Here is a 25,954-nt window from a genome sequence, read left to right on the forward strand (position 1 = left end):
CTTTCCCTTTGGTAACTGGTAGTCCATTCTTGAATTCTGTGAATCTGCTGCTGTTTTGTTCCTTCAGTTTTCCTTTGTTCTTACGCTCCACAGATGAGTGAAATCCTTTGGTACTTGTCTTTCTCTGCTTGGCTTATTTCACTGAGTATAGTACCCTCTAGCTCTATCCATATGGTTGCAAATAGTAGGATTTGTTTTCTTTTTATGGCTGAATAATATTCCATTGTGTATATTTACCACATCTTCTTTATCCATTTATTTACTGATGGACACTTAGGTTGCTTCCATTTCTCAGCTATTTTAAATAGTGCTGCAATAAACATAGGGGTGTGTTATCAGCTTTCTTAACAGAAACATGAAGTTGGAAAACAGACTGAGCAAAGAATTCTTTGAAGATAATTTTTACTCCTAATTTTGAAGTCATTCCCCACTGGTTGTTAATTAAGAATATTATAAAGATATTTGTACCTATTCAGGATATCAGTAAAGTTTAACTTTACCCATCACTTCTCACGGAGGTACTAGAGATGTGTCCCACCAAAATGAGAGAGTAAACCAAGAAAATGGGAGAGTTGGGATCCTGGAAATAGAAGGATGCAGAAGGCATTCTCAAGCTGTTGGTGGGGTTTCACGGCATCAGCTCTACAGCACATGCAGTGCTGACATGAGCAAACTTACGCAGAGACAAGAAATTTCAGAAGGAAAGTTGGCTTTGCATGTGAAAAGGCATAGAACTGATAGATTATCTGTGCTTTGGTCATATGAAAAATTTAATTGAAAGATTGTAAGGAATGCTGGAAGAATTACTGAAGAATATAAAGAAAAACTATGGAGATAAAAACAGAGGCAACTAGCAACTCCAGGAAAACACAAAAGTTGTGTAAGAAAGGAGTCATAAAAATGGTATGTGCAGGTATGTTGACATATGTATATGACCAAAAATTGTTTTGCTCTTGGGAAATTATGGGTGAGTGAGCACCAGGTTGGCAGTGATGATTTAAAAAATGAAAAATCCCCATCTTTGATTGAGAAAATCAATAAAGTGATATCTAAAGTTGATAGGGAATATTATAAGCAGCTTATTTAGAAACCTGGAAGTCAATGTCAGCAAACACTGCCAATAATAAAAGTCGTTCAAAGTTTTGAAAGTGATTTCTTTTGGAAGTAGAAAGGAGTGTAGATGGTGCTAAAAATTTTGTAATTAAACAAGTCTTTTGCCTCACCTGTGTTGTACTTTTTAAAACTATTTGAAAAGAATAAAAATTTTAGGAATTGAAAATGTATAAGAGGACATACCTCCTGTACACAAATATACTATATATATTCCTGTGTGTGTGTGTATACATATATGCACACATACTATATATATCTATACTATACAATACATATACTATCAAATATATTCTATATATAATGTAGAGTATATGTTACATAGTGTACATTAATATAGCATTCTTCATAAACTTTTAATTCAGTTTTTCACATGATGAAAATTATGTATGTGAAACATATTTCATATAGTACATATGTATATATTAAATATACTATATATTATCATATATAGTATATATACATTATTGTGTGTCTGTGTATACACACATATACATGTGTACATAATAGAACTTCCAGTAGAGTAACCTTGGCCGTGTGGATGTTTGGGCCTGACAGCCCTTTGGGAGTATCTGTAGGATGTTGAGCCAGCATCTGTGGTCTTACTAGATGCCAGGAGCATCCTTCCCCGAGTCTTGGCATGTAAGCATTGTCCCTCCACGCTGCCCAGTGTCCCCTGGGGGGCAAAAACCATTTGAGAACCACTGATGTATAAAGGATTTAAAACCGTTACTGAATGAATCATCTCACTATATAAAAGTGCCGCTCGGTATCCGTGAGGCAGGAAGCGCCGGCCTCACCACGCAGAACCTGGGCCCCGCGGCAGGTGGAGCGTCTCGGAATTCCGGGCACACTCTTTTCCCTGCTGTTTCCTCAGGCCAGCCCCTGGCGTAGCCCCTGGCACTTGGCGGGCTCATTCAGGGCTCTCTCTAAAGGAAGAAAGACTTGAAACCGCAGCTTCTCTGTCATGCTCACTGGCTTCTGAAAACATTCTAGGTTTTTTGGTTGTTTTGATGATTGGTACAGCTTGAATTTCTTTCAAGTGGAAATGTTAATCATTACAGCCACCTTGGAAAAATACTGCACCCTTTGGTGACCTATCTGTGCTCAGCTGGCTGCAGGACAGACAGGTGCATACCTTCTCTCCCCCTCCCTCTGGCGTCCTCTGGCAGGTTTTCTTGGTTCGGTTCCTTCCGAGTGTTTCTCTCAGAATTTACAAAGGAAGGCAGCAGGAAAATGGCTCCTCCAAATTTTTTATGTGGATGAAACCTCATAAATATTTTAATATTCTCATTTCACAGCTGAGGAATCTCTGGTCCAGAGAGAATTTCTTATAATTAATGAGGAGCAAAGTAAGGCCTCTTCTTTTTTTTTTTTTTTAACTTTTTCCTCTTTTAATATGGTGTACGTGCACAGTAATGGTTGGGATGAGGACGGAGAGGAGCAGAGATGCAGGTCAGGCCTCGGCGAGCTGTCAGTGCACTCGCGGTCCCGGGAGGGCCTGGAGGGAGCAGGAGTCCGCGAGGTAGACAAGAGGAAAAGGATGGAAGCATCCGGGGTGCCGGTGGGCTTTTCATGAGATTCCGACTGTACCACTCGGGGCCGGGAGCTGGCGCGGTGCAGGAGCAAGGGCTGAGGAAAGGCTCTGACTGCCCCGTGCCCCCTGCCCCGCCCCCGTGGTTCAGCATATCAAGCTGGCCCCTGGCTCCTGCTTGTGGGGAAGTCTGGCTGTGCAGTATTATGGAGCCCTTGCTGGGAGTGGGCCATCTTGGGTCACTTTGCCCCAGGGCCCCTTCTTGCCTTGGCTGGGTGGGGCAGCCCCCATTCGATGCCTCCAGCAGCCCTCAAGCTGCAGCGCCTCTCTCTCCTGCCTCGCCTGACTTCTCAGGCCAACGGGAGCACCACCTCCTCCAGGAAGGCCCTCTAGATTTGTTCTGCATGGTCTGCACACAAGTAGAAATTGATTCCTTGATATCCCTTTTACAGCAGCAGTGATTTGCTGGCCGCTCCCTGACTTTTGGGAGATGTCTGTCACTAGAACTCAGGGACAGCACACTATCGCGGATTTCCTCTCACCTCACTGCACGCTCCCCGTCTCATCAGCCAAGTGCTTCTATCAGGGCTCCCTCCGTCCTTGGCTTACAGTCTTCCATCCCGTGGTCCTCAAGAGTTGATGGTGCCCTGCAGGGAACACTTGGCAATGTCTGGAGTCAGTTTTGGTTGTCACAGCCGAGGGATGGTGGGGGGCCGGATTGCCACCTGCATCTAGTGGGTGGAGCCCGGGGCCGCTGCTCAGCATCTTGGAGTACGCAGGGTGGCCCGGGACACCTGCGAGCCAAGCAGCAGCAGGGCCTGGCTCAAGAAACCGTGCTTCGGACACTCCCATCCTGCTCGTAGCTTTAGACACGGGGTCATAGGATGCCTCCAGATTTTGTAACTGTGATCTCTCCGCCTACTTTCTCTGACTTGTGTATTTAACTACCTAGTTAACAATCCACTTGGAGGGAACAGGTATTTAGAAAGTTAAAACTTAACAGTCTTGATTCCTCCTCTCTGCATACCAGGAAATGGCACTACCTTCCAAGCTGCGGCTCAGGCTCTAAACCTGGAAGGGGTCCTGCTTCGTTCTCCCTCTCCCCTTCACACACGCACTCCGCTCGGGAGCACTCCGGTCTCCCTGTCAGTGTCGCAGAGCTCTGCACACTGTCTCCGTTCCATCTCATCTCCGTGCTAGCCCTGTGCGGCAACGTGTTTCTCTGCTGAGATTTTGTGCTAAGTACAGGGGTAGCCCTTGAAAAGTTTTTAAGGCAAAGGATTATCAGGGTCTTTTCCCCAGTAAGTCTACTGCTTCACTTACTTCTGCCATCACTTCTGCTGCCCAGCCCACTGGACGTCCTCCCTCTCATCAGGGTCATTCTGACCCCGGGACATCTGCTTATCTGCAGCCTGGCCCCATTCAAGCACTCCCTCCTCAAGGGGCTCTTCCCCAGCCTCCCATGTAAAGTAGACTCCTTGCCCTTAGTCTCTTGCTCTTCTTCCACTGCCCACTTGAATTATTTCTCTGGTCTTAAATTATCCTTACTGTGCATTTGCTTATGAGTTCACTGGCCCTGCTGTCCATCACCATGCTCCACTCTCACTGTCAGGCTAGGTAAATTCCATAAGACTGGAGACCATATGTGTCCTAATACCGAAGCTGCATCGGGCGTTGTTTCCGTTTTCCACAGACTGTGTGAGGAGTTATTGTCAGTAAATGTTGGCTGAGTTGAATTCAATCTCTAAACACCCATGTGTCCACTTAGCATGCTTTAGAGAGTATAGAGAAATGTGTCATATGGTTGAAGCTGAGTAGATTTGCATTTACTAAAAGGTTCTGAGATAATGAAAGTTTTGAACAGAGTTGCTTGAACAACCTCATTGTACTCTTCAAAAAGGCATGGAAGCCTGAAATTAACCTATGGGGGTCGTCCACCTTTGACGTAGTTATTGTTTCAGCTTTATAATGCCCCCTATTCAGATGTCTGCCTGCCTGTGGAATGGTTGAGAATGTACTGCAAGATGTTTTCATTGACGTTTTTGCCTTACTTTGGGTATTTTTTGTTAACAGGTAACTGGAGATAAAAAACAGACCTAAAAATAAACTCTAGAAAGAAGAAAGTATTTACCTACATTTGGCTCTGAGTAAGTGCAATTTTAAAATGCATTTCTTATTATGTTATGAATATCTTGTCAACCTCTTGGTATTTTCTGTGCTTAAAAATTGTATATTACTATATGACTATGTACTGGAAACAGATTTCTCAAGATTTCTTGTAATAGGTGATTTTCTAGCAAAGAAATTCTATATGTCAACACGGACACTTCATAACCCTTTTATTTAGCTTCTAGTAGTCAGAAATTTTCAGGCAAGAGAAGTGGAGATGATTATTAAAATTTGTGCTCTTTCCTACATACGTGTGAAGTAACTTATTTCTGCAGAAGGCGAATTTATAGCAAACACAATGATTTGGGGCTCTTGTCTGTCACAGGCTCCATTTGTCATCTTTGTTCCTGTCGGAATCTGACAGGCAGCATGTCCCCACTTGTGGACCAGCTAGCGTGTTTCATTAAATATTATTTGGGCCCCATCCTGAACCGAAGGCCTGGAATGGAGGTCCCAGGGGAGGCATTTTCCTTCAGCCTGAGCCCTCTGTGACTGTTGTCAGAGAAGAGACTGTCCAGGGTCACTTAGAATGGGGCCTCTGAGGTCTGCAGCCCCGTCTGTCTTGGCTGCTGCATTTGTCCCAATATACGAGGAGGCCCGATCCCTCCTGAATTGGGAGCATCCTTTTCAGACTGTTCTGTATGACAGATCTTCTATTTCTCAGATGACTGTTCTTTGAATCTGTTACTTCTAGAGTGTTGTGGAGTGGACAGAGTTTTGTGAGATGAGTCTTGTGTTTGGGGGTAAGGCATTACAGGTGGCATAAGTAGGGACCCACAAGCCCAGGCGTGGCCGGCTGTCCCTAGTGCCCATGCCCCTGCTGAGGGCATTCCTGTCGGAGGGAGACTCCAGCCAGCTTTGGGGGTGGCTGGAATTTCCATCTGTGCTGAAGAAGTATGTTCTAGGTGGGGAGCTCTGTGGGAAAAGGTGGGGATACCGGAACAAGGAAGCTTTATTTTTTTAGGGAAAAGTTGATAAAGCAGCCTGGCGAAATGGAGGGAGGGGAGTGGTGGGAGACCAGAAAGGGCATAGGGAAGGGACAGGGACTTTGAGTTGAGCCTGTGGAGCTGCTGGCTTTGTCTGCCTGGACACCCCTGAGGGACACACCCCATTCGTAACGGAGGGACAACCAAAGGCAACTCTACAACCAGGCCCCACAGGTGAGTGAAGAAAGAACAGTAAATCATGGCAAAGACTTGAATAGCACTGTGCTAGACACTGCCATTGTTTGCGGACAACTTTACTGAGATGTAAATTGACAGTTCACTCATTGGAAGTGTAAAATTCTGTGGTTTTTGTATATTCACAGAGTTGTGCAACCATCAGCATGATCCATTTAAAACATTGCATCAGTTCCAGGGGAGGCTCGTCCCCATGCTAGCAGCCACTCGCCACTCCTGCCTGCTCTCCCCAGCCTCTGCCGACCATGAGTCTGTTCTCTGTGTCTGTGGATTTGCCCGTTCTGGGTGTCTCACATAAATGGAATCCCCCAGTTGATGTCCTTGGCTGCCGGGTTCTCTTACTCACTGTAACGTTTCCAGGCCCCTCAGTGTTGGAGCCTGTATCAGCATTTCATTCCTTTTTATTGCCAAATAGTATTTCATCATATGAATAGACCATATTTTGTTTATCTGTACCTCAGTCAGACACTGTTACTTTTGAAGGCTTCTATTTTGAAATAATGTTAGACTCACAACAAACTGCAGTAATAGTATAGTGAGTTTCAGAGCAGGCTCTCCGTCTCTTACGTGGGGGCAATAAAAGCTGGGAGATTAACGCTGGTGCTGTTGACACAAACCTTACCTGGATCTGACCAGTTTTCATGTGCACCTGTGCCTGTGTGCGGCTTTATGTGACATTTTTCACATGCACAGATTTGGTGCAGAACTGTTCCATCCCCCCAGGAAAGCTCCCCGTGCTGCTCCTTTATGGTCATCCTCTCTAGCTCTTGGCAGCCACTGGCTTCTCTATCTTTAATTGTGTCATTTCAGGAACGTCACATAACTGGGATTGTATGACAGGTGGCCTTTTGACACTGCCTTTATTAACTCGGCCCAAAGCCCTTGAGATGCATCCAGCCTGCTGTGTGTACCAACAGCTTGTGCCTTGTCGATGCCATAGTAGTAGGTCATGGCGGGGGTCTGCCCACAGGGTAACCCTTCCCTGACTGAAGGGCCAGTGGGAGCTTTCCAGTCTCGGGCTGTTACAGGTAGACCTGCTGTGAACATGTAGGCAGATTTTGAATCACACACTATGTCAAGCCCACATTTATTTCTCATGGAATGGGTGGGGTTGGTGCCCTTGTGGCCTCCGTTGTGCAGACAGACACTGGCACAGCTGGTATGGGGTCTGGGATTGCAGGGTGGCATCACCCACAAAGCTGACTGCAGGGATTGGTTTCCTGCACCCCTTTGCTGGTCGGAGCCCCTCAGAGGCACTGCGGTGATGATGCAGGAGGTGCAACAATGGTGCTGGGCTTCCCCACCTCAGGACCCCATGCCGGCCTGAGTTGTGGCTGCACAGATTGGAACAGGAGCCCCCTGCCAGATGAGGCGCGGTGATAGCTCAGGCAGGGCTGTAAGCACACCCCTGGGGAAGGCTCCTCCAGACCCGTGCTGAAGTGCTCCCCTGGGAGGACCATGCTTGTGACAGGGTGACGCAGAGTCAATTCAAGGGGGCATCCTCCAGGGCCCTCCACAGCAGGACATCAGAGCCCAGAGGTGTCCTTGGTCAGAAAGCCTGGCGGCATCGTCAGTTTTCAGCAGGACATTGGAGAGCCTGGTGGCAGCAGTGGCCCTCAGGGTGACTGGACTCAAACCTGGTGGTGCGTCGGCTGTGTGCACATTGCTGCAGGGACTGCCTGCACCCTCGCCAGGGGCCGGCTGTCACCCATGCATCCCCGGAGCTGCCCTCAGAGGGGCCAGGTTGTTTCCATCGGGGCCTTAGCTGATGGGAGCAGCGGGAACTGGAGCGGCCGTGGAACTGTGGCACTGCTGGTGAGTGCCAGCTCTGGCTTCACCTCCCGCTTCCGTGGCCTGCGCCCTCCAGGACTTCAGGCAGATCGGTTCCATCCTGAGCCTCAATTGCTCTCCTTACAGTGGGGAAGCCAAGCCCTCCTTCACCGTGTGGACGGCGCAGAAGTTGTGCGAGCTAGTAGGGTCAGTGCATGTTCCCAGTCCCCCTCCCTGCTCCCAGCCTGGAAGCTACTGGGAACCCAGAGGCTCTCCGTGGTGGCTTTTGGGCTGCGTTCTTTGCCCAGTGCGGTGTGTGTGGATGGGGGCTGGGGTTGACTGCTGCTTATTCCAAATGCGTGTCTTCTGCTTTGTCATTTGTCTCTGATTGCTGTCCTTTTTGGGGTCTGAGTAACTGGGATGGCCAGTTCTCACCAATTCCTTGTATTCATAAAATCCAAGGAGGGGGCAAGTTGTCATCCAGAGGAGCTGTGAGTCCGGGAGAAGGGGTGCGTGCCCCAGGGCCTGAGGAGTTAGAGGGGATCAGACCTGGCCGCTGTGGTCGGGACTAACGGGGGGACTCTATTCATTCCCACCTGCACAGTCACGTGTCAGAGCAGACCGCTTGTGGGGGTTTTTGCACCAAACTGGTGAAGGGGTGCCTGGGTTGGGTACAGGGCCTAGCCTGGGGTGTGGTGCGGCCGTGGGGTGTTGTTAATCTGTCTTCGCAAAGGTAATGAAGCTTCATGGGCATCCTCGAAACCCTAGCTTGTTGGTGTAGACCCGAGTTCCCTGTGGATAATCCCACAGACCCAGTGCTTTGCCGGGCTCCAGCCGGTGCCGAGTCCTCAACCAAGAGCTGCCTTCTCACACTGTTGAGCCCTTTCCCTCCCTTCCAGTCTGCAGGTCCCGTTTATTCCATGTTCTCTTCTTGCAAACCACATTGGCATTCAGCTGCTTTCTAGAATACCCGGAGCACTCCCGTGGAGCCCAAGCCCCGCTCCAGGTGGTCAGGATGGCACCTTTCTTCCGAGAAGCTGGCTCTCCTTCACTCTGCAGCACAGGCGGGCTGGGACCGTGATGGCGGCTGTATACCCCCTTCCCAACTACCAGATGCAGGGTCTAGTGAATTTGCTCAGGATGGAATTGGACTCACGTGGATGTTAGTTAAGTTATTGATTAAATTCGGGAATAACTCGAAGTCGGCTACAGATTCTGCATGTCAGATGGCCGACTTTATAAAACACCCCAAAACACAATTAGAAAAATTTTAAGGAAACCCCCAACATGAAAACAGTCTCTGAAGAAAAGACTATAATTGAAATATCATGCCTTAATACCCATTTAGGTCAGATTTACAAAGGATTCTTTCTGCTGTTGTAAATATACAGAGCATACAGTTCACCATTTTAAAGTGTATAGTTCAACGTCATTAGGTACGTTCCCACTCTTGTATCACCATCGCCCCCATCCATGGCTAGAACTGTTTTTCATCTTCCCAACCTAAAACTTTGCCCCTATTAAGCAAGTCCCCATCTCCCCTCATCCTCAGCCCCTGGCATCCACCATCCACTTTCCATCTCTGTGGGTTTGACAGCTCTAGGTCTGTCATGTACGTGGCATCCTACAGTACTTGGGGGTGTGGTGTATTCCACTTAGAGTGGCCTCGAGGCCTGCCCGTGTGCTAGCCTGCATCGGGCTCTCCTTCCTTTCTGAGGCCGAATCACATCCCATTGTGTGTGTGTACCCCATTTCGTGGATCCATTCATCTGTGGATGGACAGCGCAGTGGTTCACAAGAAATACTGTAATGTTGGATTGTATGTCTGGCTTGTGACTACGGGTCAGACGTGGAAGATGATTCCAGTTGGCATGGGTTGAAATCACGTACCCATGCAGGAAACCACACACCTTTCCCCATACACTCCCTCAGGTCCTGGTCACCCTAATTCTACTGTTGTAGGAAGTACTCTTCAGAGGTAAGCTTGCACACTTGTGCCACCTGCCACTTTGTCCCCTTTGGTGTCCGGAGGAGAGAGTGGTAGAAGACGTGTCAGGTGGTAGCAGAGGGGCCCGGAGTGGCCAGCCCTCTTCCTGCCATGCTTTCCCAGTGAGATCTCTTCCCTCAACCATGCCCTTCTCGGCTTAAGGCCACAGTTCTCTGTATCGGGCACGTGTGACAGCCCCCTCACCTGTCCCTAGATATGCTTTCCGCTTTCACCTCCTGGGACTTACCCTCTGTGCAAGAATGGAAACTTGGGCTGTGTGTATATAAACTTCTGAGATACTTTGCAGTCAGCACGATGCAGTCTTACTTTTATGGGAAAGATTCTTGATTATTCTGAAATGTGGTGTCTGTAACTTAAGCATCATCTACCAAAAATCAGTGCTCTTTCTTGGGATCTGACTTGGTCCTGGCAGGACTCAATCCTAGAGTGACTGCTGTTTACTCACAGGGGTATCTTCTCAACTCTGATGAGTTTGTAAGTGGATTTACACAGAACAGTCAAAATGGATTTCTTTAATATTCTGGCACACAGCAAGAAAGCAGATTTGAAACTGATGTATCCGTTTGTCCAGCAGATAACTGTCTTTTGAGTGTTGGGTGCTGGGGACAGAGGAGGATATCATGGGCTAGGGCTGCCCCAAAAAAGATTTGACTTGTTTTTGGTTGGGGATGGAAAGTGTAGGGGGCAGCAGGCTTGCAGCTTGAGGAAGTTAGAATAGTTAAAAACCTATTACAAAATCTGTATTATTTGTAAACATTTACCTTACTTCACAAACTTACTTAGTGGCACTGAGTCCTTCCAAATGCCTGAATAAGGTGCTGTGCTGTGGTCCATGTTGTTTTGCAAACCTGAGGAAGCTTCATTTGTAAGGCAGGTCCTCATGGTGGAAGGATTTTCTGATGCATAGGCTAGGCTGCATTTAATCTTTTTTATATTGTTGGTTAACTTTAAGTATGATTCAAGTTTTCAAATTTATAGTATCATTATAAATTAATTCCATTATTGGGTGCTTTTATGCTTTCATATGAACATCTTTGAATGGAGGCATTGTGTTTGACAGCAATGAAAGGCAGGGTATTTACTGAGCTTTAATATTTTTTACATCCACTTTAAAGACATTTTTCTGTGTGCCACCACACAGAGTTTAGTGTGCAAATTACATATTTCTCTAGAACACCCAAGTTCAGCTGCAAGCTCCATTTTTGCGACTGAGTTCTTTGCACAGCGTTTACTTACATAGAATATTGTCATTTTCCACTCTGTAGCTCTTTGCCAGTGGATGTAGTTAGAATATTAATCTTGTATGACATTCAGATAAGCAGGGAGCAGATGGATTTATGGCTCTTGAGACCTCTAAACCCTGCAGCTGTGGTGAGCTGTTGAGCTATGAATAAAGAAATTCTGGACTGGCTGGCAAGGGCTGATGTGACCTGATTTGCTAGAAAATATATCAGCCTGTTGGGGTATGAGTGTCCTCTGTTTCATCCTAGTGCTGCAGGATTGCAGTGCTGGGATCCCTCTGAGAGGATGTGGGAGGGTGAGATGCCCACTTCCTGACCCTCTGCATCCTCAGGAGCCTTTGGGGGTCTGTGCAGTCTCTGCAGGTTGAGGGGAGTCTGGACCCCAGCCATGCTATCCAGCTGGGGGTGCAGGAGAGGCCAGCAGAGAGGGACCCTCCCGGTGCCTTAGTACCTACAGCCAGGCACCTGGAGGCTGACAGGGTGGGCATGCTGCCACCCATGCAGAAGGCAGCAGGGTGGGCCACGCCATGCAGGGAATCGGAAAAGGATGGCGAAATCAGTTCATTGTAATAAAAAAATGCACCACGAAATGTACCTGATGCTTACCCACAGGGTCTGTTTGCTGATTTGCCTCCCAGAACCTTGGCTGGGACAGACTTTATGTTGGAACAGGCCTCGGGTGAGTTTGTTGCTCCTTATGGCTCTGATGCCCAAAATTCACTGGCAAGAAAGAAGAGTTCTGTGTAGAAAGCATAGGAGCTATTTAGGAAATGTTACCCCTCCGTTGGCACTGCAAAAGCAGTTGAGCCTCCCAACTGCATGCCACTTCACATCACCAGAGTGAAAATACTTGTGCTGGACTGTATCAGCTGTCCTAAGGAAGAATGGCGCGTTATTCATGCATTTGTAATTCCTACTCTGGGCTATGTGGGCAGTAGCTTCTTTAGCCAAACAGTGTATTGAGATGTATTCACGTACTACCAAATTCATCCATTTAACGTGTATGATTTGATGGTGTTGCTTGTGTTCACAGAGTTGTAGTAAAATCTAGTTGTAGAGTATTTTCAGTACCCCAGAAAAAAACTCCTTACCCCTGAATAGCCACTCCCCATTCCTTCCTTTAGGTTTCAGAATGATAGAGGAAGCTCTTTCAGATTAAAATGTACCTTTTTTAGCGTTAAAGAGCTTGGAGATAAGTGTCTTTTCACGTCCCTTCCCCTAAGTAAAGCATAATGGGGCCCACTGCATAGTAAGAAAGTAGTTGTGTCCCTTGCTGGGCTGGGGTGAACAGTGCACCTGAATGAACATGCAGGACTCAGCCTGGGTCTGTGTGCGTCTGTATTCGGGCTGATGCAGGACTGCAGAAGGTGATGTAGTGTCTAGGGACACAGAGATGGACCCCACCTGTTCCTCAGACCACACCTACTGAGAATGATAGGGTCATATCTGAGCCGAAGCATGTTATTTCGGTGGGTTCACATACCATGCTTCAGTGAATAATTCTCATCAACTCTATTCCTTTTCCTCAAATCCATAATTTGAAACTGATCTAAATGTTTTCTGGGTTCATACTTTTTTTCATGTATGGCATGTAAATTTGAAGTAAATGCCTTCTCTTTTGACTTCGTGTTTCTGAAACACACAATTCTTAAAATTTCAAGCTTGTGCAAGATCAAGTGGTCAATTTGTAGAAATTTCATTTTTGAAAAATCTTTGAAAAGCTCCACGTTAAGAAAAAAGGTTATTTCCCCAAGGTAGATCCTCTACCCTGCCTAGTGTTAATTTGAAGTTGCCTATCAGTTATTTCCTGAGGTCTTCAAGAAGCATGCACGCGTGCTAGAATGCTAGGGAATTTCTTATGTGATCTACATGGCCTCTGACAGAACTTTATGTGAAGAAGGAACGTCTGCCTGTCTGAGTTGTCCAGTCAGGTAGACCCCAGCTACATGTGGCTCTTGAGCACTTGACATGTGGCTACTGTGCCTGAGGAACTGAATTGTAGTTCCTTTGAGAGTAAGTAGCCCCATGTGGCCGGAGGGTACCTCTATTGAACAGAGCAGACACATGCAGAATCCTGTTTGGTGCCTGGGTACTGCAAGGCCACCATGGGGCTGTGGGGCCATGATGTGGTGTGAGGCCAGAGGTTTACACAAGAGCCACCCTCACCTGGGCCTCTGTTGGTGGGACCTGGAAGCCACTGGTGGCACTGAACCCTTTTAGGACAGTGGCTCTCTGAGGGGGTACCTGTGCCTTCACTGTCCCCTCCCTTCCCCAGGACATCCAGCAATGTCTGGAGGCACGTTTAGGTTGTCACAGGGCAGGAAGGCTGGCAGGGGCACGTAGTGGGAGATCAGGGGAGTTCTCTGCACCCAGCAGTGCCTGGGGCAGCCCCCAATGAAGAATGGTCCAGCGTCACTGTTCACAGTGGGGTGCTGGAGAAACCCTGCTTTGGAGTCACAAGGCTGCTGTGATCCTGCATCACCATGCATGCGTGTCTTCCCAGTGAAGAGATGGAGCTTGCACAAGTGGTGCGGCCCAGGGGTGCTGAGGCCAGGCCATAAGCCAGGCGCCCGCCTCCCACCTGGCTTATACATTAGGTGTAGTAGGACAATGATGTTCATTGGAGCCAGAACAGTGACACAGCAGCCATGTCCCACTTCATTGTCTGCGGGCTTTATGCCGTTAGAGGAGAAAAGCAGAAAACGCCCTGATCTGCGCTGTTTTTTCTTGGGTCACGACTAGGGGAAGCGGATCCTTGATTGTGCGTGCCTGTTTACCGGCAGAACGGGAACACCTGTGGTTCCCAGAGGTGGCCTCCTCGTCACTTCAGGTGATTATTCCTCCGAGGCATTTAGAAAGCATTTGCACAGGGACCCCTTTGCAAACCAGTCTCGGTAACATCAGGCAAAACCAGAAACAATTCATTTGGATAATCACAGATGAACCTGAACTTTGTTAAGTGCCCTGGTGAAATTCTTAAGAGTGCCAACCACTAAACCCACCCCCACCCTGTTGGAGGTGGTCCCCCTACTTTCCAGCCCCCTGCCCGCCCACCCCCTAACGAAAGTGCCCTAGTTGGAGGTGGCCCTGCTACTGAGAAACTGACTTGCCAGCCTTGGAATTAGCACCACACACACGTTTCAGCACTGAAATTGAAAATTCAGCTATGCCAAGCTGGAGCAGGCAGAAAGGGACAGCGAGAGATGGGGGGCTGAGCTAGGGCTCTGTTGATGGTGCAGAGTGGAATGAGATGCTGCATAAAACAAGCGGCGTCCTGTGCTCTGGCACAAATGGGTCTCCTGGGATGGGATGCAGGGGCGGCCTTGGCAGGGAGACCGCTCCCGGCGTGAGGGAGTTGAATTGGCTGTTTCTTTTAAGGATCTTGCAAATTGATGCCTCATCTGTCATCTGAAAGAAGCTCAGACTGCTTGCCAAACAGATAATATTGATAATAAGAAAAAAAATAATAAACCATGATGCATCTATTCCACAAAAACCATTTTTACCAGTTTGCAAAAACCAGAGCTTTAAGTCTGACAGATATGTCAGCAGCTTAATAAGATAGTTATCCAAACAGTTAAATGGAAATCGTCCACAAAAATAAGCTCTCTGGCAAACCTAAAGCCCCAGGGGGATTTTGAATCTTATTTAATGTAAAATTCTTTCAAGCAAAGACTTAGCAGGCATTATGTTATGGTTCCAGGCAGTTTATTATTGTGTTTTTTTTCCCCCTAAATATTTGTGAATGTGTGAATTACTCTGTGTGCCAACCATGAAAAGTAAAACCCCAAGGAAGGGGGAGGGAGGTGTCAGATCAATTCCTTTTCAGCAGAGAATTGAGGCATCTTGTCCAGAGTCCCTCTCCACAACAACATGATGCAAGAAGCTGTAACAGATCTGAAATATGCACCCCACGTGTCCACCACCGGTGCACTGGGAAAGCCCCTCGCAGGCGGCGTCTCTGGCACTGACCTTAAATTGGGTTCAATGGCAGCTGTAGGCCACCCAGCCTCTAAGATTCCATTTTACCTCTTGGGGACTGGCCTTCACCTTTCCTGCATCAGTGCCTACTGATAGAACTGGAAATTGGAACCCCAGTAATGGTATTGGCTCTCTGATCCTGTATGTGAGCTGAGCACGGATTCGAAAGCATGCCATTTGTGCTTGCAAGGCTGAGGGAGGAAATGATGGGGCACAGCATTGCCAAGAAGTAGTTGTCACTTTCCTTTACACGGCACAGGATGTCGTATGCTGGGGATTCCAGATCCAGCCGCTTAGATGTCAGGATCCCTGTGCAGCCACTCCCAGGGACCATTCTTTGTCTGTACTGAGGCCCCCATGGGAGACAAAGCTGCAGGGCCTCTGAAAAGAAGGGAGGGAGTGGTTTGGGGGTGAATATGGTGTCACAACTCCATATGCTCTCCACACAACTGCCTTTTAATTTCTGCATGTTGCCTGTCCTCTCTTCCCTCTGGGAAGAGGGCAAAGGACAGAATGCAGAGCCCTTTCTCTCATGCAGGATTTTGGGTGCTGATCAGCCACTGTGACTGAGAGAAGTCAAGGACAGAGCAAGTGAAGTCAGAGATAATGGTGGGGCTCTTTCAGTGGGTTCTTGAGAATGTAGAGAGCCACGTGGCTGGCTTGGCTGTAAGTTAAAATCATAGGGAGCCTCAGACTGCGGTCATCAGCAGTGTTGCTGGTATGTGCGGCTCTTGTCGCTGTTGGACAAGTAATTGTGCCCTCCACCTTCAGTCCCTAGAAATTGCAATGCAAATTAAGTTACAGTTCCAGAGCCCCTTTTGCATGAGGCCTGATGTTATAATTATTCAGAAACAATTTCTTTTCCCTCCTCAAAAAGCCATCTGAGTGAGTCTGATGAAATTTGCACACTTGCCTATCTGCCTGTTCTTTTCTCATAGTCTCCTTAATAATGATTGGTTCTACCATTTTTTGTCCACCAGATTGAGTCAAAAGGAGGCAGAGTTTGCATTTTGTCCAGACCGTTCCAGGAATTGGGATTTCCCATGAGGAGCTTTCTAGAACGCAGGTTCTCAATGAAGGGCATTTTTGCCCTCGTCCCTGACAACACTTGGCAGTGTCTAAAGATACTTTTGGTTGCCCTTGCCCCAGATGGGGAGTGCTCCTGGCACCTAGTGGGTGGACACTGGGGGACAGGACAGCCCTCAGTAGAGGGAGCTGGCCACATGTGTTGGTTGTGCCAAGACTGGGAAACCCTGAGCATGCTCACTGTTGCAGGAAGGGTTATCTGCCTGAATGTGGTCCCCTGGGGAGGGCCAACTCCGTGCACTGGCCAGAGGTGCAGGTATCTGAACTCTGCAAAGGAACTGGAAATGTGGATCAGATCCCAGACAGCCTGCCACATGTAGAACAAATCAGAGGCCCCTGAGAGTGTCTCTTTCATGTTTCATTTAGCTTCTGCTGAGGTTTCTCCCGGAGGATGCTGACTCAAGGCTGCCCTCTGATTTCATTGCTTTCCAGCGCAATTTAGATCCCTGAGGAGGAATTATGAGTATCAGCCCAGGCCTTCACTACTTTGTCCACATAAATGTGTCTAGAAACTTCAACATCTTTACAGGAATGTGGCTAACCATTTCCTGGAGTGTTGTCTGGCTTGGAGGCCACATTGCACAGAAGAAATGTTGTAAAGTTCTCCTTCCAGACAATGTATGCTTAATGATTACTTCAGGACTGAGAGTTAATTTTTAAGTACTGTTTGCATAGCAGCTCCAAGTGTGACCTGCTGTGTTATGGTCGTGTCATTGGACTCGGCCCACAGTCCATTAATTAGGTCTGAAAGTACTCGGCATCTGCTTTCCATGGGAGCCTAATCTCCATAGTGGTAACCATAGGAAAGTGTGATATTCATAATATCCGATGTATTGATTCCCTTCCTCAGTTGATTCTTTCTCTGTATAGGAAGTACTCGTTTTTATGCAAATGCAGTAGGTCCTTTACCCTCGTGTTATTTTTCAATGGAGCAATTGTATAGGAAGTTGAGGCTGATGAAGTGAAGATGTATTTCAGGAAACTCAGCTGGGTGGCTGCTCGCCCTGGGTCAGCGCACAGGGCCGCCTTTCATAAATGGGGTTCCGGTGTTTTTTTGTCGGTTTTCTTTCAAAGAAGATTCTCAAATAAAATTGGATATTAAAGTTGGTTGTCTGTTAATGATTGGACAGGTGTTGCATGTGTAGTTTAGATGCTTGCTTACTAGCCCCTGGCATGTACACTCTTAGCTTGTTAATATGGAAATTGCTAAACATATGCAAAAGTATATGGACTACTTCTCTGTATTCCTGTTAGCCTTTACCCACACTTCAGCCACTGTCAGCCTGTCACAGGCCAGCTCTTCTGTCTCTTCACTCTATTTTACTTTTTTATTTATTTTATTTTAATATAAAATTTTTATTTTGGTATCATTAATCTACAATTACATGAGCAACACTGTGGTTACTAGACTCCCCCCATCACCAAGTTCCCCCCACATACCCCTTCACAGTCACTGTCCATCAGCATAGTAAGATGCTATAGAATCACTACTTGTCTTCTCTGTGTTGTACAGCCCTTCCTGTTTCCCCCTCTACATTATGTCTGCTAATCATAATGCCCCTTTTCACTATATTTTACCTTTAATCAGAGTAACTTAAATCAGGGACACCATGCCCTTTCACCTATAAGTCTACCAGGAAGTATCTCTAATATAGAAGGACTTTAGTAGATAGATATGAAATGTATGTATGTATGTATGTGTACATACGTTACATATTTTATGCACACACAGAGTGATACCATTGTTATACTGTATGCATTTCCTCTAACTGCCATAACAAATGACACAAACACATGACGAAAACAACAGAAATTTACTTCACTCACACTTCAGGAGGTAAGAAGTCCAAAATTGAGGTGTTGGGAAGGTGGGTTCCTTCTGGAGGCTCTGGGGCCCACTCTGTTCCATGCCCCTGTCCCAGCTCTTGGTGAGCTTCACGTATTCACTGGCTTATGGCTGTATCACTCCAGTCTCTGCCTCCTTCTTCGCCTGGCTTTCTTCCACATGTCTCTATCTCCTGATTTCTCCTTTATAAAGATGTGAGTCATTGGGTTTTAGGGCCTCCCCAATCCAGGATGACCCCATCTTCATGTGATTGTATCTGTAACAACCTGATTCCCATATAACGTCCCTATAATGAGTTCTGGGGGGTGGTTTCTGGGGACAGGGTGCAACCCAGTGCGGGGACTTGGCACTTACTGTCTTGGCACTTACTCTCCCAGCCCACCTGTGCTCAGCTGTTCTCAGTCTATGAGCACTCCAGCCCCTGAAAGCCTTCCCTGCAACCGGTGGGTCCATCACACAAATAGTTACCTTTAATTGAGAGGTGCTTTCATCCACCATCCCATCTCTGGGAGGGAGGTGAGTGCATTCACACAGGCCCCACCATTAGTGAGCAGCTGGGTTGAGGATGATGGCCCCCCAATCTAAGGAAACTGGCCATGATTTACCCCCCAGGCTCACGAGAAATGTTGGTTTGCTTGAACTTTTGGAACATGAACTGTATATTGGATGATCTCTGTGTTTCTTTAAGGCTGTCCATTCACTCCATTATACTTATTTAAGGAAGTTGTTGTGCCTGAGAAATACACTGCCCCCTCCCCATCTGCAGTTTCAGTGACGCGTGCTCAGCATTGGTCTCAAGTAAATGATCCTCCTTCTGACTAGTCACAAGGTCGTAGTAGCCTGAGGCTGTGTGCCAACACCTGTGGCATTCCTCTCACTGCACCTCATAAGTATTGATACTCTAACATCCTCACATGAAGAGTGAATGAGTGCAGTGAGATATTTTGACAGGAAGACCACATTCACGTAACTCTTACAACAATATATAATACTATGTTTTTTTAAAATAGTTAGGTTGTTAATCTCTTACTGTGCCAAATTTATGATTAAACTTTATCACAGGTATGTATGTACAGGGAAAACAGTATACATAGGGCTCTATACTGTCCAGGGTTTCAGCCATCCACAGGGTGTCTCGGGATGTATCCGCTGCAGAGGGGGAACTATTGTACAATCTTTCTTCATTAGGATTTTACATATAGTTTAAAACTTCACCTAAGTATCTCTTTGGTGTATTTTTTGCAGAAGTATGCTGAACTAGGCCATTCTCATTTATGCACCTCCCACCAAGAGCAGCTGAAAGAAGGCTTTCTGTTGTTTGACCCCTATTTTTTTTCCATGATGGTTGCAAACTGATACTCGCAGATGAGCAGTCTGCTGGCTCAGCACTCCCAGGTCCCAGTGATGCGTCTGGAATGTGTGTTTTCTCATAACTTCAGATCATGTGGATTTTTTTTCTACCATAGTTCATTATAACTCCTCTTCTTCAATGAATATACCTCATTTTAAAAGCAATGTTAGATTTACAGAAATCATTTTTCTTTTTAATGGAAGTGTATATTGGCAATGAACTTAGCCATCAACTTCATTATATTTACAGTTCATTTTGAAATAGATACTCTTAAGAGAACTGTTGTTTATAGTCAGAATAGGAATGACAGAAAATCTACCGATGATGGGAACATCCTGAGCATCACTGGCAAGTGGCCGCCTGGACCGAGCCTCCCACTCAGCGTGTGCTGTTGGGATTGGCTTTCCTGCTGGTGAGTTGCCTGGGCTCCTTCCTGCTCACACACAGATCCTCAGCCATCTTAAATACTGTGCTTGCTCTTGTTTAACTCCTCATCCATGATTGGGTTCAGTTCTTTTTTTAAATTGCATTTTAAAAGATTTCTTCTTGGGAGTTTTCCTTCCGAAAAGGATACAAATGGAGTTAAACAGTTGAATTACATGCTATGAGTCATGTGTTAATTCTCAGACCCATAGCATTTAAGAATCATTTTGTAGGGAACCCTCCACACTGCTCGTGGGAATGTGAAATAGTTCAACCATTGTGGAAAGCAGTATGAAGGTTCCTCAAATAACTAAACATAGAAATACCATTTGACCCAGGAATCCCACTTCTAGGAATTTACCCTAAGAATGCAGGATCCCAGTTTCAAAAAGACATATGCACCCCTATGTTTATCACAGCACTGTTTACAATAGCCAAGAAATGGAAGGAACCTAAGTGTCCTTCAGTAGATGAATGGATAAAGAAGAGGTGGTACATATACACAATGGAATATTATTCAACCATAAGAAGAAAACAAATCCTACCCTTTGCAACAACATGGATGGAGCTAGAGGGTATTATGCTCAGTGAAATAAGCCAGGCAGAGAAAGACAAGTACCAAATGATTTCACTCATATGTGGAGTATAAGAACAAAGCAAAAACTGAAGAAACAAAACAGCAGCAGACTCACAGAACCCAAGAATGGACTTATAGTTGCCAAAAGGAAAGGGACTGGGGAGGGTGGATGGGAAGGAAGGGATAAGGGGAATAAGGGGCATTATGATTAGCATGCATAATGTGTGGGTGTGTGCAGGGAAGGCAGTATAGCACAGAGAAGACAAGTAGTGACTCTATAGCATCTTACTATGCTGATGGACAGTGACTGTAATGGGGTATGTGGTGGGGATTTGATAACGGGGAATCTAGTAACCACAGTGTCGCTCATGTGATTGTATATTAATGATACCAAAATAAAATAAGAAAAGAGAGTAGGGAATGGAGCAAGAGAGTGAGGTATGCATTAAAAAAAGAATCATTTTGTAGTATTAGTAGGGGCTCAGAGTCTCTCCTCCACCCCCGAAGAGGCTTAGCAATCACTGAAGGGACAAATGCAGTGATGTGTGGGGATGAAACCCAGCAGACACCACCACTTGAGCCCAGTCTTTACTAAGGGAAACCTCACCGGGAAGGAATAAGGCTGGTATAAGCTGTCATGTGCTGCTCCAGGAAGGACACGGCGTCGCTTCCGTGATATTCCTGTCACAAGTACCTGGACAGATACAGAACTGGACAGATGCAGCCTGAAGGGCAGTCCCCAGAATCACTCCCCCCACACCCAAAGGGGCTGGGTCTGAATGACAGGGAAGAAAGGGCACCTGTCAGAAACCAGAGACTAAGGACAGGTGATGGGTAAATAGAGTGTGGGGTGCTGCATGGGATCCGGGGACAGAAAGGAGGGCCTGGGGAGTTAGGATCACACCGTTGTGTTGTGCCCACACTGAGTGTTCTGTTTGGATCCAGGCTATGTTTACATAAGACCTTTCACATAAGGGGAAGCTAGGTGAAGAGTATACAGGAACTCTACTATTTCTGCACCTTTCTGCAAGTTTAAACTTGTTTCAAAATAGAGTATTTTAAAGAAGGAGTCGTTTTAGGTATAATTTTATGTGATCCATATTCTGGTTGGCATTGCCATAAATTTCTGCAGTTCTGTTTCTCTATAAGGAATGTGCATCAGAATGTGTCTTCATGTGGAAATACCGATTATGAACTTATTTAATTTGAAGAAGATGCCATAGAGGTAGGACTACTTTTGCATGGGAATTCTGGATATTTCCATTTTTTAAAGGAAATTCATTTCACAGTGTTCCTCTCCTTTGAAAGCCCACACGTGTTTGGAACCCAGCAGTTCTCCCTGGAAAGCACTTAGCACAGGGTGTGGCCTGTCGGCACATATCAGGCCAATTTGGTAACGTTATTTTCTGCCATCCTTTTCGTACACAGAAGAGCTCACTTAATTGCGTGGCCTGCTGTCTGCCTTTCTTTCCTCGGATGCATTGCTCTGTGTCCCAATTTGCTGCTTTCCCTTGTCCCAGCTGATGTGTCTCCTACTGTAGAGACTGATTTGAATACTCTACAGCCAAATCGGTGTTACTCTGAAGTGTATCCAGTTGAAGGGTGATTTAGTGTGGACTTGTTTTGTGCTGGCTGTTGTAGCTAAGGTGTGTGTGTGGGGGCAGGGATAGTGCCAAGAACCCCCTGATCATAAGCCATAGCCCCAGTCCTTCTGCTGGGGAGGGATGACCAGGGAGCACCCACCCGCAGGTTGCGACGGATTTGCCAGCTACATCTCCATTCTGGAGCTCAGGGTGGTGACACTGAGAATGCACAGGGGATGCAGAGAGTCCAGTGCAAGGTGTCCTTGGCCAGGAGGGTGGCAGAAATCCTAGGGCATGTCTAGGAAATAAATGAGCCTTTTGGTGCTGCGGGGACAAGGGAAAATGCCCGGGGGTCGGGCTGGCATGGAGCTTGGGCTGGTAATCAGCCAGCTCATTTATTAATTAGTAAAACAGAGCCCCTTGGTCACCTGAAGAGCAGCTTTGATTTGATGTTGTTAATCTAAACTATTGGAGTAGGACTAGAAAACTCAATTTTCCATCAGACAAGCATTTCTTCATCGTTCATTCCCTTAACTCTCTTTAGATGTTCTTGTCTGGATTTTTTTTTCTTACTGCTGACTCCTGTTTCTGTCTCATACATCTGCTTTTTACTTGATAATATTGGACCTCTTGACAATTAGTATGACCAGCTGCCCCACATGCTCACCCTTGCTTCAAGTATTTCCACATGCCCACCCTACTGGCTGCCCGAGTTGCTGGCCTCCTGGCACAGTGTGTACTAAGTGGCATTGTAAAGAAACCCTGTCACTGCACAGTGCTTCACCCAAGCAGGGACTCGGTACCTGGGACTTCTTACCATCTTGGTTGTGGTTGTCGATAGAGAAATAAATCTTCATCCCTTGGGGCACTTATTTTTATAGCAGGTCAAGGTGACTAGCAGATAATTATAGAAACGTCCTCTCTGCTATTCTTTTTTGTTGTGATGAAATACATATAACCTAGTATCATTTTAACCATCCTTAAATGTACAATTCAGGGGCATTAAATACATTCACAATGTTGTGTAACCAACCATCTATTTCACAAACTTTTCATCATTCCCCCAGAAATACTGTACCCAATAAACAACAGTGGATGTTGCCACCGTCTCCATCTCCCCACAGCCCCTGTCACCACTTTTCCTCCACTTTCTGTCTCTGAATTTGCTATTCCAGCTCCATCTTGCCTGAGGGTTTCAGCCCCAGGCAAGTACACTATAGATTCGCTGAGACCTAGAAGTGACAACACAACCTTCTTGGGATGAAAGGGTTTATACCCGGCTTTATTCTCCCTGTGGGAGGTTGAGCACTGGAACCACATCCACACCCAGCAGTCTGCAGGTCCGTCATCCACTTCTGTCTCTGTCTCTGTCTCCGCCCAGAGCACTGGGTGGAGTTCTTCATACAGTGACTCAGTCAATAATAGCTTATTGCCTGTGGGTGTGGAAGCAGTAAGCTAGCAGTAGGCCGATTCCATCATCTGGTTCAGGGCCAGGTGAGGACCCAGGCCATAGGAACTTCCACAGGCCCCAGGGTCCCTCATGTAAGTGCAGTTATACAGTGTCTGGCTTACTTCCCTCAGCATGTTTTCAGGGTCTATCCATGTCGTGTCCTGTATGAAGATGGCACTGTGTGGCCGCGTGGCATTTGAGAACAGCCGTGTGCACTCTGCCTGGGTTGCTTGGGGGAGGCTGCAGTGCTTGTGATGTGTGCACTGTACACATACCGTGAGCTTCCTGGGAGAGGCGTGCCCTCCCTATGTGTTCGTGGATGTTGCGCGTTTTCACACCTCACTGCCTCACAAGTGGACGTGGGCAGGCAGTGCTTTGTCTCTTGGATGCTCCGGTAATGGGATCGCTCCCGTCTGGCTGAGTCAGACCAGGTGAAGGCATTCAGTGGTTCAGCCACCGTTTACGGAGCCTGGACTGTGAGTCAGCTCTGTCGTGGGCCTGGGTGTAACCGAGTTAATCCAGCCCAGGCACACAGACCTCCCCATGTGAGTTTGTAGCTGCAGGATGTGCTCAGCCCAGCTACATTCTCTTCACTGTATATGTCTTCCTTTCCTTCTCAAGGATTGTTAATGCTTTTTAATTTCAGGTAAAAGGGGCTTAATATCTGCTGCTGCTCCTCCAGTGCCATTTAAACCCATGTTTCCTATTTTCTCTTTTACATGAAAATAACCAGAGCCATGAAAAAGATCAGTTTAAGAGTGATTCATGGCCACCATTTGCAGCTGACTTCTAAGTAGGATTTTTCTGGTTCTCTGATAATCACAATTTAGCCAACAAAAATTCCCTCTGCTGTAAGGCATGTGTCTGTGGTGGGAGGTAGGTGACCTTTTTGGTTTCCGGAGGTCTGTAGCCACCCCATCCTGGTGTTTATGTATTACTAGAAAATCAGGGCACATGTGGCATGAAGCTGAGGTATAATCAAGCTGTGATTTTCCCTTGTGGAGGATGGTACAGCAACTGGCATATTTTCAACCTGAATGGTGAATAAACAGGAAACACAGTGTCACATGAAGGCTCAGCTACCGACCTAATGAGGCAAACGCCTCGTCCTGTCTTGGGGCAGCCCTGCGTCCTACTTAGCAACTCAAAACCCACTCCCAAAGCCCTGGGAAGTGTGTGGCTCTGTCTGTGAGACAGGGAGGGCACGTGCATGCGTACACTGCCTTCCTGGCCCCACACGCATGGAAACCGTCTCGGACAGCAAGCACTGTGCTGATAAGATAGCCAGGATAAGGGAAGGACAGATGGCAGGAGTGGACACTGACGATGCTCACCTGCTCCAAATAGCCCGGGCGTGAAGAATGCCAGGTGAAGCTCATGAAGCATATTGGAGCGCTTGCCAGCCCAGGTGTCACCTGCTGTGGTGTGCCTGTGGCATGCAGTGTGGTGAGGTCAGAGACCCTGTGGAGACCACAGGGAAGGTTTGCCCTTGCATGGGGGTGCCCTCTGCTTGCCACATCCTCCTGTCCAGCACCCTCCCATCTGTCCTCCCCAGCCGACACCCATGCCTACCCTGCATCCATCTCCTTCCACAGCCCTCCCTCTATCTAGGCTGCTCGTCTGCCCTACTTGCAGCTTCTCTCTTCTGCTCTAGTGCCAGCTTCCTTCTTTCCCTGTTCTCCTTCCCAACCCTCATCTCCCAGCCCTCTGTCATTGGTTCCCACTCTCTGGGCCCACAGCCACCTGGAGCTCATCCCTCCATCCCGAAGGGCAGACAGGCTTCCTAGTGGAGCCTCTCCTTCACGTTGGCTTCCTCCTGGGACTTTCCCACCAACCTCTGGGCTGGCCAGGCCCCAAGGAGCTGAAACTGCTCCCAAATCGGGGCATTACTAGCCTGGGATCTAAGGAAGCAGTTTTCAGGCGGGATGCATTGAGGCCACATTGCTGTACAGTTAGTCGAGGAAATGGATTTCTTAGGATCCAGCGTTCCGGAAGGTGCTCTTACTGTGCATCCCAAAAAGGCCTGAGATTGCCAGAGTGAATTAACATCACATCGCAGCACAGGGCGCTAGCTCAGCGTGAACTGGCTTGCGATTCCAGAGAAAACGACTTACCGTGTTTCTTATCAGCACACAGGTTGTCATGACCTTCCTGGTTCTAGGTATCTTTATTTTAAAAGGAACGTGCTGTGTGCAGACACATTTTCAGGTGGAGAGTAACACATTCTCCTTTTCGGGGGTTCCTGGGAGGATAAAAACGCAGTGATTTGATAGTGTTGGTATTAGTACTTAGTCTTGGGAAAATTTTAGCCTCCGCAGGTCCTTGGATTGTCTTCTGGGAGATGAGAGCTCCCAGCCAGATGGATTGTTTTGAAGCCAACTAGTTTAGGGAAGATAGGGTGCTGATAAGCTGAGTTGTTATTTAGGACAGGAAAGCTCTCTCCTTGGAATCACCAAGCAGTGTCTTGCTGTGTGGGTGTTCATTTTCCTTTCTTGAATTATTAGCATACGCCAGTGCCCTCTGGGGCTTCTGGCACCCGCTTGCCTCCTAAGGCCCTGATTTGCATTTAATCTGTCTGAGAGCGTCACCCTTTCAGTAGGAATCAAAGACGTTTCAAAATGTGCATTTCCTTCTCAACCGCAGT

The 25,954-nt window shown here is 47.1% G+C and overlaps 1 protein-coding gene across 5 annotated transcripts in view; it reads left to right on the top strand.

The window, feature by feature from the left end:
* The window catches only part of LOC130682073 (F-box-like/WD repeat-containing protein TBL1X), a 261,269-nt gene that overhangs the window by 84,359 nt on the left and 150,956 nt on the right, over positions 1 to 25,954 (top strand). For all 5 annotated transcript variants that reach the window (XM_057496204.1, XM_057496205.1, XM_057496206.1 and 2 more), the window contains exon 2: positions 4,718 to 4,791. The gene's annotated coding sequence lies outside the window, so the exon portion shown is untranslated. The remainder of the gene's footprint in view (positions 1 to 4,717; positions 4,792 to 25,954) is intronic.

This window comes from Manis pentadactyla, chromosome Y, assembly GCF_030020395.1.
Source record: "Manis pentadactyla isolate mManPen7 chromosome Y, mManPen7.hap1, whole genome shotgun sequence".
Classification (NCBI taxonomy): domain Eukaryota; kingdom Metazoa; phylum Chordata; class Mammalia; order Pholidota; family Manidae; genus Manis; species Manis pentadactyla.